This window comes from Poecilia latipinna, unplaced genomic scaffold (assembly GCF_001443285.1).
Source record: "Poecilia latipinna isolate Pla-1442-1.1 unplaced genomic scaffold, P_latipinna-1.0 Scaffold962, whole genome shotgun sequence".
Taxonomy (NCBI): domain Eukaryota; kingdom Metazoa; phylum Chordata; class Actinopteri; order Cyprinodontiformes; family Poeciliidae; genus Poecilia; species Poecilia latipinna.
In genome coordinates, this window is record NW_015113578.1 from 129,356 (window position 1) to 142,769 (window position 13,414).

Here is a 13,414-nt window from a genome sequence, read left to right on the forward strand (position 1 = left end):
TCTGTGTTATCGTCACTTCCAGCCCTCCACCCCCACCATGACCTGTGACGGTGAAGAAGACAAAGAGGGAGTGAAATGGAAGAAGAGGAGGAAGAGGAAAAGCAGGAACGTTTCACCGCTTTCAGAGAGACTCCATCGGTGAGGACCTCCACCGCCCGTCCTAATCACATTACCCCAGAAAAATTTTACTTATGGCTAATGGAATTCGCTTAAAATTGAACCACTGGGACAAAAGTAGATTTGCATTGATCCAGATATGTATAGAGCCAAAGTCAGTCTATCTATCCTATGAGGGAATTAAAGGCCGCTAAGCCTATAGAGCCAGACTGTATAATCCTATGTTAAAAGATCAATACTGGCTGGAACCCACGTGAGCGCTTTTCATAGAGTCTGTTTTTGTATGTCCATTTAAAAAAAACAAAACAAAACACACACACACCCTCACTGTATGAAAGTTTGTTTCGTTTTCCTTAAAATAATCCATGTTTTCACCATTAATCTCTCAGTTTCCCAGAGTTGTTTGCTGTTCTACTCGTCTTTGGCAGAGCTACATCAAAAACAAAAGGCTCTCCTGTGGACGCTGAAGAGAAAATAAACCCGGCCGTCCTGCATTTATTTAGCCTGACACCCACCGTCTACATAGCACACCCTGAAACATCTTCAACACCCAAGAAGAGCAGGAAGGTTGAGCTGCCAAAATGCAGTGCAGATTGTACATTCCCCTGCAAAATGACTCTTATTCACACTTTACATCACTGAATTTTATAAAATGCTGTGAGATAAACACACACAGACTTGAAAAGATGTCAAATGTGGTGTTGGTTGTTTTATTCAGCTGAGCTGAGTGAATACAAGATTTCACTGCTAATTACAGCCACAAGTCTTCTGGGTTATGACTTTACCAGATTTGTACAATTAGAGAGCAAAACTTTTACTTTTGGCCCATTTTTCTGTGCAAAACAAGTCAAGTAGGAAGAATTTCAGCCTCATCATGTTAACAGATGAATATTTATTTACTGTAGAGGGTGGCATGGGCGGGGATAGTTTTGGTTGAAATCAAGTTGCTGTTTTTTTTTTAGAAATTTCCATACAAATATAGTTTTATTGATCGATTGAAGATACTTTGAAGATATATCTTCATACAGCTCTGGAAAAAAATGAACAGATCACTTAAAATGATCAGTTTCTCTGATTATACTCTTTATAGGTATATATTTGAATAAAATGAACATTGTTCTTTTATTCTATGAACTCCTGACATGTCTCCAGATTTTTATATTTATTTGCAGAAAAAGAGAAATGGTGAAAATGAGAAAAGATGCAGTGCTTTTAGAGCTCAGATAATGCAAAGAAAACAAGTTCATATTTATTTAAAAACAACAAAATCAATGTTTTAACTCAAGAACAGTTCAGAAATCAACATTTGGTGGAATAGCCATCAGGTTTTCAATGGGGCTCAGTTCAGTGAGCTCTTCATTTTTTCCAGATGTATCAGATTTTATTTAGGATTTTTTTATACTAAAAACCAAGTGTTGTTTTCCTTCTAATATTATCCACTACTTCATGCTGGTTTAGCTCAAAATAAAACACAAGTTTATGGTTTGCAATGTGAAAAATGTGGAAATGTTTAAGGGGTGTAAATACCTTTTGCAAAGTATTTGTACACAAACTGCTGAATCTTGTCCTGCTCCAAAGGTGAACAAAAACAAATTCCAGTGGAAACTCTTGGAAGATGAAATCTACAAACCATGTTCGAAAGACACAACCTTTCCTTTCAGAGCTCTATAGATAATCCAGTAATGTGAAAAATGTAAACAACACAATGTCTGGATAATGCTGAGTCATCCTTAGCTTACTGTTTAGTATCAAAGTAGTTATTTGTGTTTGGATGTGTTTAAAATGCCGTGTCAGCTGAACTATTTAAAGCATCTTTGCACTTATTAAGCCTTAAAATTTCAAATATGCACTGATGGAAAAGCTACATAGTTTATTCACCTAACAGCTGAGCAGAACTTTCTCAGCATCAGTTCAGAAACAGAAAGGCATTATCAGACCCAAACGAACACACATGATGTTTTAGATCAGTGACATCAAGGTCCTGTGTCCTGCAATTTTAATATGTTCAAGTCCAACACACCTGAACTGAATGAATCCTGAATATGCAGTCAAGTTCTCCAGGGTGCTAATAATGACCTCAGTTTGACTCAGGTGTGTTGAAACTCAGAAACATCTAAAAGTTGCAGGACACTGAACCTTGAGGTCCAGATTTGAAAGCCCGTACTTTAGGTTAATTAGGTTTGAGCAGCATTTACTGAGTTTAAAATGTTGGTGTTACTTTACAAAGGAAACATTGTACATCATAAGTGGCTATCTGGTTACTCACACGAAGAGTTTGAGGATCATCAGCAGAAGACAAAAAGCTGTACATAACATTTTCTTTTAGATCCTCCGGTCAAAACCAGGTGTCTGGGTGAAAACCTGAAACAAAAATCTGAAAGATCTGAAAACCAGCAACATGACAAAGAACAAGACGAAAACTATTAACTTTTGTCATTGGTTTCTGTAAAACCAACTGTTTATTTCAAGTATTTTCTGACAATTTAACTTTTAACTGAATGTTATTAAAAAAATTCTTATTTTCTGATTTATAATTACGTGAACAACGTACAATCAGCCAGTCTAAACAACGTTTATCTCTTAATTCACCAAAACCTTTTGTTTAAATTTTATTTACTTTATTGGTATTCAGACAAAACTGAATACCAGGATTTGATCCTGGATCGATTTACACGTTGATTATTGTATTCTAGCTTCAGTAAAGGCTTCTTTGTAAGTTCATAACATGAAATCAGCTGACTGCTGAGGCCTAATCAAATCACAGCGTTTTAACAGGCAGTACTTTAATCTCATCCATATTTACTTCTCCCTCTGACATCTCCAAACCCTGAGAATGTGCCAAAAGACCTCACACAACGGCAGCATCCCTGCACACACACTCCATGGTGACCTCCATTGATGAACACACACACACACACACACACCTACACACACAGAAACCCATCAGTCAGGAGGTCACAGCGACCCCATCATCATCACGCTGGCTGGAATGGGCTGCAGCGCCGCAGTGACATTGGTCGTCGGAGGCGAATCTGATGACTAAGAATTCCAACTATGAGATTAGTCCCTCGGACCATCCTGCTCTAAATGCCACTCCACACAAATGGGACCCTAAGAAGATAATAACTGTACAATTGCTTTTATCGGCAGAGAGTTATTCAATTTATAAGCTCCTGCAGTAAAATGTTGCTATAACGGTAAGCTGGCCGGACACAATTTGCAGAGCGGCCATTTTTATAACATCTTTATGAATAGAAACCAAGGGGTGAAGTTACTGAGAGTTTTTTTTTCTTCTTGCTTCAAATGCTGTAATTTTAGCTCCAGATGAGGTTATTTGAACATTTACAGCAGCAAAACATGCAAAAATAAACTGGTAGCGCAGCTCAATAAGTTGGAACATCATGTTTAGGTTTTTTACAGTTTTGTAAGCAGAGTTTTACATTTTCTGCTAGTCAGAGTGTGTCAAATAGTTCATAGCCTCTCTCCCAGTGGCACACTGATTAGGTACACTGAAAAAAGAAAAAAGAAAATTCTCTAATTTATGGTAAAATACCGGCAGCCATAAATGAAGTGAAATTCTGGCAAACAGAATTTTACCATATTCATGAGATAAAATCTAATTTATGATAAAACTCTGGCAACCACAGCTGCTGGTATTTTACCATAAGCTAGACCCTTTTTTTACTTACAGCATAGAACATTACGACCATGGTCAGGTGATGTTCTGACAGGTAGGAGAAATGGGAAAAAATACAATTCTGAGCAAGTTTCCTAAACTGTGAAGTTTAAATGAGTGGCTCAGTGCATGTTAAAACTGCAGATTCTTCTTCTGCTGTTCCAGTTCTGCAGTGGTCGGTGTCTACAGTGCAGTGGCAAATAAGCAAAAATATATAAATTTGACAAATTGGAAACTTACAAACAAATTCACAGTGATTTACATAGAATTAAGATCTTTTTTCGCGGGCTCTTGAGTGATTCCCCATCAATGAATGGCTTAGAAATTGGTGTGCAAGCTCTATGGGTGCATCATCAAATCGATTTTTGCAGCTGGTTCGATTCTACACAATATAGCAGAGATTTTTGATACACCCATAAAATGACATTTTCTAAATCTTTTAGGTTTACCCTTAATCTCTACACTTTAATACTGCAGTTTTGTAAAATTGTTTACATATGTGGTATATTTTCTTTATCCACATATTTTTTTCTAGCATTCACACCTTTGAGTTTTTTTTTTTTTTTTTTCAAAGACAATGGATTTTTTTATTTTTTTATTTTATTTTACGGACTATTAAATACAGAGGAGTCAATAATTGTGATAAACTGTTACACAATAATATCATAAAAAATATATTTCTTAAAGTGTTTTTACTTCTCTGAATAAATTCATGCATGTAGTTTTTTGGAGATACAACATAATTTTCAACCCCAGCTCACTGATTACATTGCATTCATGCATTTTAAGCAGCAGCAGTGTTAGAAAAGGTTGTGTGAGGTCGTATTTAAGTAAAGTCACTGCTTTAAAAAATGTGATGCCACTCTGTAGGGGAAACAGCCATCTTGCTTGAGTCACATTTGCTTTTAATTTACGTTTCAAGAGCCTCCTTAATGTCACAAAAAGCAATCTTTTGGCCACATTTACATGTATATCCAGGTAATAGAAATAAATCTCAGACACAATTGTTCCTAAAACCCCCTGCTGCTGCTGCAGCCTCTTCCCTGCTCTCCACCGATGAAAATAAAGTGATGCTAGACGTACAACAGTTAAAGAAATGAGAAAGGCTGACCATTCTTCCTCGGCGCTTTGGCAGCATCGGCTCAGAGCTGTTGAAAGTCGAGAGGCAAGCTCACGCTCTCTCCCAGCCCACCGCCTCCACCGTAATCCTGTTTGTCTCCGTTTACCATGATTGAAGTGGAGGGCCTCTCCGAATCCCCCCTCACTGCCTAGTCTGCTAAAAACATTTCCTGAACCATATCTGTGAGCCCTCCTCCAGGATAACTCAGATTACTTATAAATACAGGCCCGGTAACCCAGTTACCCATGGGAGGTTCGGTTCTTCTAGACCACAGGAACGTTGATCGTTCCTATGTATTTACAGATCAAGAGGAAAAGTTAAATACATATGCTCTAAAAGACGTCCATGTTTAATAACTCATATTTTTGTTGTGATATCAGAATTAAACGGTTATTAATTATCTCGAGTCCCATGAAAAAATCAGAAACAATAGATAAAAAAAAAGGATTAATTACACTTAGACTTGAAAAGATGGAAACAATTGATCGAGTTGTGGATAATTGTCACTTACTGGTTTATTAGGTTAAAATAAGTTTGGATTGGTTATTTAAAAATGTCCGCTTAGACCTTCTTTGATTGTTGCAATTTGGCAGCCATCCAGAAGAGGGCAACACTGGTCAGATTTAGGTGAAGCCAGTTGATGCAGAAACAAAGATGGTGGGGACAATACTAGAATGGAAAGAGAAACGACCTGATTGAGAATGCAAAATTAACTTTATACAGTTTTGTTTTGAATTAGAAACACCTTAGAAGCTCCTTAAGTTTCACCTTAAAGCGTTCATTCAGCTGAGGTGCTGCACGACGGAGCAGCATCAGATTCTCAACCAAAAGTTACTGATGTGCAACAAAGGCAAGAATGTGATGGGAAAAATATGATGCCAGTAAACAAGGTTGACTTTGAGGGCTTAATGAAATTCATGGAACAAAGTTTTAAGATTAAGAGCAACCACAGACAATACTTCTGTATGAATAATTTCACATATTTTAATCTTTTCATTTTTTCTTTTTAGTTCAGCAACCTAAGAGGTTCCTATTTTGCTATACTTTATAAATATATCTAAGTGTATTAAGGTGAGAAATCACAATTTCCGTTTATTCAGTCAGAACTTTATACAACTAACACAAAATAATGTTAAAATTTAAAGATTTTGTTTTTAATTCANCATATTATGAAATACAATCAATTTAANTGTTTGATTTTACTTCTGTAAAATCAACAAGTAAAGTTGAAAATCAGTTTTGTTTCCTCCATATATGATTGGGATTTTGTTTCATGTGGTGGAGAAACTATACATTACACTAAAATAATATTTCCTTCTTTTCCCAACAAAAGACTTTGCAGCCACACACTTGGAAACGTCCATCAGCGTCGGTGTCGATCCTGCAGCACAATACCTGGATGCTGCAGTGTTTTCCTAATAAACAACACAGTTAATCAACAGTCAGAAGAGAATCGGCTCAACTCAGAGGGCCACACACTCTCTCTGCAGCTGGAGCCGCTATTTTCATACCCAACTCACTTTTTCCTTCACATGGTGAAAACTCGACTTGTGCATTCGTGATAAAAATAAGGACAAAACTTAGAAGTGGCATTAACTCTATTTGAACCTTTAACTACTTTCTATACAGACTGTTATCCAAGTATGCAGAAATACACATATGAGAATATTCTTAACAGGGTAGCTGCTAGTAAGACATGATTTTCTACTTTTTCTTGTCTAAGTGGAACATGAGGTAGGAGCAAAGAACGTCACATTTCACTCAAAAAGCTTCTGAAGCTGAATTACTTGAATTACTAGAAAATTTCTTTCTATAAAATGAATTTTATAGAAATGAAAAGAGAACATCTAAAACAAAATCTCAGCTTGTTTCGATTTACATGCAAGCTGGTGCAAGAGCTGCAGCACAGCAAGGTACTACAGGAAGTTAGAAAAGTAGCAGCAAAGAACAAGTTTGTTTTTCACAAGCTAATCTTTGCAAAATGGTGAGAAAAGAAAAAGGAAATGTATCTAAAATCATTAGCTACACAGCTAACTACAGCTTTCACACAAGCTGTAGTTAGCACAGCTAGTGGTTTAAATATTTTACAGATTGTTTTATTTATCTCTTGATTGTTGGATGCAGTCCTTTTTAACATTCTTAGCATGTGCATAGAAAACCAAAAAGTGTGATGAATTAATATATTTTACACCAAATCCTGCCAGCTGCAGGAGCATGGCGCACACAACCCACTATTTATCATTAATTTTCTGATCCAGGGCCATTCAGCTGAGGCTTTGACAGACAGCCTGATATATGAGGCTTTGATAAGTGCAGAGGTGTGGAGATCTCAGAACTCGCTGCCTCGCGAGGTCTCCGGAGCAACTTACCGACCCGCTCCAAGAGAGGATTAGGTTAAGCCAACTCTCGGTCATTTACAGTTTATCACAGAGCGGCTGTTTCTGCCAACTACTTTAGAGCACTTTTAGCAGAGAGGTCAGGCCTGGGAAATTTCACACAGATTAAGGCCTCAGTGCTGCTGTGGACTCCAGTTTGATGGCAACTACATTTATGTATTTAATTCCCAAATTATCCAGACAAAGGATTTTATTTGACCCGAGAGCTTATCAGCCTTTAGCAACAATTCCTTTCCAAACATGTTTGTGTGTGTCAGGAAATTTAGCTTCATTTGTTGCATTTAACAGTATTTAAATGATTTACAAATAAAAAAAAAAAAACAGGTTGGATGGCCATTCACAAATTTAGTGTTTCATGAGGAACACAAACCATTTTACTTTACTTGAGTTACTCAACTTGAATCTATTAGTTGAAATTGTTTTCTGAATGTAATGTCACCTGGAAAATGTAAAAATAACAAAAGGTGTTCATATCTCTTAAACTTTTTGACATGTTGTCATGTAAAAACCACAAACTTCAGTGTAGATTTTACATAATAGATCAACACAAAGTAGTGGAAAATGGGTTTGAAGAAAAAAAAAAACATGACTTTCGACATGTTTTACATATAAAAGTCTAAGAAAGGTTTTATGAGTCAGTACTTCTACAGCATTTGCTAGAATTTATCTACCTGTTTTATCATTGAAAGAGCTGAGAAACAAACTGAGTAAAATTACACTTCTCCCTTTTTCAGATTTATTATTTACAATTGTATATAATTTATGATAAATGTAAAATGTTGGAAATCTGAAAAAGTTCAATGATTGTGCAGATTTGCAATATGTATAACTTACAGTTTGACTTGTTAAAGAAAATGTTCTCAACTTATTGTTTTTTGGAGGGAAATGTCAAATATTATGTCAGTGTTTGGTAAGAAAGTCATCTTAAAGTGACTGTTTTTATCTGAACATCACAACACAATACAGTCCAAACAAATCAGTTGTCAAAGCTGAACAGAAAGCATAAAGTGAAGGCATTAAATCTCATCATACACAAATCTAACACTGCTCATTATTTCAGAAAAAGACACTGGAAGAAAACACTTTTACGTGCTTAAAAACATTAAAGTCTTACCTAAAAAAAATTCAGCATGACATTCACACACACACACACAGCTATATTAGTGGTCCTCTTTATGCAGCATACACACACACACGCACACACACTATAATTAATTCCACACCCACCTTGTGTCTCCTTCAGTTTACATCCCCACCACAAGACCTGGGGGCAACAAGCCCAGTAAGTAGCTAGCTAATTAGCTAATAACCTGCAAATCAAATTGGCGGCCGGCGGCCCTTTGGAGGCTCGGCTCGGTCCATTAGCATCAGCGACTGTCGTCAGAGTTCTGATCCGTCTAATATTCGACCGAGGAGCTCGACGTTTCTCATCCAGAGTTGCACCTTTATCCATTCACAGGCCCTGCTGATAACAGCCCTTCTGTCTGAAATGAAGCGTCCATTTAAATGTTTACAGTAAATGAACCAACTTGTGTGCACACACGACTACACGCACACGCACACACACACAAACACACACACACACACACACACTCCCTTTACAGAGCTCTCCTCGCCTCCCCAATTAGGCCTCTAATTTGGCTAATGGAGCATTAATGGAGAAAGAGGCTGCTGAAGACCCGAGCTCAGCACAATGTCCTCCAGAGCAGCACACGAACGCACACCGGTTCCACACATACAGATTAGATTTCACTAACAATAGTATCAGAATGCCCCTCCCTGGAGACGCACGTTTTAAAACCAAACCCAAGCTGCTCTGTAATGGGAACAAAAACTTTAATGTAGTTGTGGAAAGGTGAGTGTATTTCATTAAGCACAGAGGAGAGGAGACTGGAACCCACCTGAGCATCTTAAATAGACTAAACCCTGCAGATGGGATGAAAGTGTTTTTATCTGCTGCTGTGATTTTAAGCTTTAGCTGAAATTCTTATTATGTAAAATTGACTTTTTTGAGTTTTTCATCACGTTTTATTGTTATTCCCTCATCAGAAACAAAAGTTGTTAAAGGCTTAACAGTGGAGTGCTGTTGTGATGACATCCTGAAGGTTGTTAGAAAGAGCAGAAGCTTCTTAAAGAGACAGAGGCCCAATTTCAAGGTGTTGATTTTAAAAGTCAAATTCATTTCAAGTTATTTTTGATTTATACAGTTTTATGTCTGGAAAATACAGAAAACAGCCCGCTTAAAGAAGATCAACCAAAAATTATTGCTGTGCAGGTTCAGTTTGTCTCCGAGTGTAGATTATCATAAAAATAAAAATTATTTCACAATATTGTTCTTTGTCTTTGTTTGAAACGTTTAGCATGTGTTTTATTTCTCTTTCTGAGGCCTAAAACTTAATACAGGTTAGTGATGGTAAGTGTCACCCTGGTTTCTTAACTCATGCATGCTTGGCACAAAACATCCCAGAGTAGAAAATATAATTTCATACTTGGAAAAGTTGTTAATGAAATGACCAAAACTACAAAAGTAAAAAATAGCAAAGCAAACAAATCCAAAATACAGCAGAAGTTACACAAAGAAACTTGACTCGCTCCTCAATCTTCTGAGTCAAAGTTAGAACATCAATTACAAAAAGCAACTGATTGTGCTGCCTGTGCTTTTCTAAATGCTTCATTGTTAACTTTTATCTGTTGTATTTTTGGGTGAGTGGCCAAAGTTTAGATTTTTGACTTATAACAAAACTTTACAATGAATAAATACTCATTAAATTAGGCGAAGATCCTGGGAACGGTTGCAGCCCTGCTGAGAGGAGGATCTCCGTGGCGCCATCAGAGGGCTCCTTATCAAACACACACAGTCGCAGCGCTGCTCGTGTTCTGGATATGTACGTAACCTCGGCTGGTATTCCAAAAGTGTGCAGTCTTTTTACATTTGATCCTGATTTATAACAGTCGAAGCACAACACACTACATATTGGATGGTTTGAAACATGAAGTTGTTCTTATTAAAACCTCTTCCTGGAAGATGAAGACACGTTCCACGGACGAGGTAACCAGCCGAAGCATACATGCTGAATATTGGCCCAGTGTCTTGATAAGCCTGAGCTAAGCTCCTCCCATGATGCCATGCTCCGCTGTGGAGGAGTTTCCAGGGTATGACGGCGCTGGCGACAGCCATATCTAACTCTGTGACCCTTTTCAAGTCTGCCTCTAGCACTTCAGTCTCTCTCACACACACAAACACATGCACACACACGTCCTCCCAACATCTGCAGATAGTGTCCCTGCTTCAGGCTCCAGGCCTTCGATAAGGGGAGCCCCAGAGGAGGGGAGCAGCAGGCGTTGAGTCAGAGAGTGGAAACCCGGAGAGAGAGTGTGCAGTCATCCTAATCTCCAGGCCGGCTCCATAAACACAGCTTTGGCCCCGCAGACCCAGATCCAGAGAAGCCAAGCAGCTCTGCGGCTCCAAGTCTGATGTAACACATCACGTCACGCTGCCACCACCAGCGCCGCCGCTGCTGCCCACTGACAGCTGACCCAGATTAGTTTGGACCCTATCTGATGATGACATGAAATCCTGTTTCTAGTGATGGAATAAAATAAAAGTTTGCTTCAGGAAAGGACTCTCACAACTAGTAAAGGTAACACAAAAACAAGCAAACAAAAATAAAGCTAACCTCAGAAAGAGAATGTGAAAACACTCCAGGAAAATAAAAATGAGCAATAAAATAATGTTAAATCCACCAGCTTTGTTGGGTAAGTGTGAGGAGTTTTCTTTTGATGAGTGTCAGTAGTTCTCCATACAAAACCAGAGTTCCTATATGATATAAGTTTATGTAAGGTTTATTCCAGTATTGTTCAGTCATATGTTCACATTCATATCCAACAGTCCAGTAGGATCCTAATTGTAACACAACACAATCAAAGTCAGTTAATCATTTAATGGAAAATGGTAAAAGTTAACACAAAGTCTTTGAATTTGCCTTAAGGTTCTAATTTTATGATCTGAATCACTGATGCTGACATCCTGAAGTGAGATGAGCTCAAGACAGGATGCTGGATGCTTGAAACAAACTAAAACTGACTGTACCACTTACTGGTTGAATAGGTTGACTAATAATCATCCGACCACATGGGGCAATCTTAGCGCACTGACATTTCTTTCCCACAGGCTGGGTTGATAAGTAACTCACCGAAAGGAAAGCAGTGCGTTACATATCCCAGTATACGTGCTCTATTCAGACCTGGCACGAGAAGAAACAGAGCTTTAAATGCTCACCCAGAGAAGTGATGAACTAACAGAACTGTCTTCAAAACACTTGTCTGTTTCATTATTTGTCTGTGTGTGTTTTATTGGCTCTCTCCCTCCATGCTGTATACATTTCCAAGGGTAATAACTGAGCAGAATTTGCTGCTCTGTAAACACAGCTTTGATTAACTGTTTGCTAAGCAGTTTTTTTTTTTTTCTTTTACACTACATTCAGAAATACAATCTCTGGAATGAAAAACATTTCAAAAGGTTTACAGATTGACAGATGGACAGATGAGGTGCTTTGCATTAATGCCAAACTCAAAAGAGCATGTTTGTATCCATAACTTCTTCATCTTATCGCCATCTACATTCCTTCTGACATATTATTATTGTCTACACTTGATTCCTCATTTAAAGATCTCGTTTTCCTTTGAATGAGGCTTCAACGTGCGCGGCGATCGGTCACAACCGAGCGCAGAGTTGGCAGAAGCAGATAAGAGCCAGAGCCAGACCAAATAAAGAGCAGCAGTCTGTTAGCATTCCTGACGTTTCTCGATACCTCCTCTGCCACACACAGACACATACCTCCAAGGTTCTGCGAAAAACACAAATACAGTCTTCATCTTTTTGTTTTCCAACCTCAAGCTCTAAAGGTTAGAAGGAAAACAAACACCTATCAGAGAGGAATATTGATCAGAGATTAAAAATATCTAATATTAAGCTAACGAGCGTGAAGAGGAGGATGCTGACAGCAATCACAGACAATATCACAAGACATGGAAGAGGAGTAAAGAAGAAATGACAGAAATGCTGAAGATAAACACAACCTGTCCTTGTATGTGTTTACACCAAGCTTACAAAGTATGTTTATGAGATAAGTTTATCTCAGGTATTGAAAATATTTCCTGTCTAAGTTAAAAAAAATAACCTTTCAATGAGGACCGTCTACCTAAACATCACAATGCTCAATAAAACTATGAGCGACACAATCCTTTGAATATAACTTACATCTTTTGTTTGTTTTTTTTTGCACGTTTTTGTATGTTTTTATTTGTCTAAATATTTAAATTCCCAAAACAGAAATTAGGGTGCATTAATAACTCACCACTGATATCATAAATGTAAAGGAGGAAAACAAGAATCATGCAGGTTTAGAAAACTTAAAATCTTCTCTTTCCAGAACAAAATCAAACTCCGTAAAAGAAACGTGTGTACAAAAGATAAAGATGAAAAGTTGGGCACAAAGCTGAACTTAAGAGATGGCGTTTCTACGCTAGGTGAAGGATCTGACAGAGAACAACAGACTTTCGCTCAAACCTTAATGCTCAATCTTGTTCGAAGTTTGCTGTAGAAGATTTGTACAGTGAAAGTGGAATACTGGAATAATTTAGTCTGTCTGGATGAGGCCACAGCTGCTGACACTATGTTTGGAAATAGATGTCACTAAAACCACCATGTCAAAGGAAGAAGTTCTCATGAGGAAACAGTGAACAGATTCCAGATAAGAATACGAAGATGAAGTCAATATGTATTTCCTACCTTATGTAGAAATACATCCATCTACAAATATGTATGTGGATATAAACCATATAATATAGAGCATTTTCTCCACCACCTGCATGTCAACATCAACGTTTGCAGGTCGTGAGCGTGACATGGATGAACAGCCAACGATCTGTCAATATGGACCAAACCTGGTATTGGATCTTTGGACAAATATTGTCTCAAAACCTGACAGTGCAACATTTATTGTCCAGTCTGATGAAACAGAAAGGAAGGGAAACTCTGCTTTAGCACATTGTTTGCAGCTCCTGCCCCATCTTTCATCTTTATAGCAGGATGTGGTTGGATGA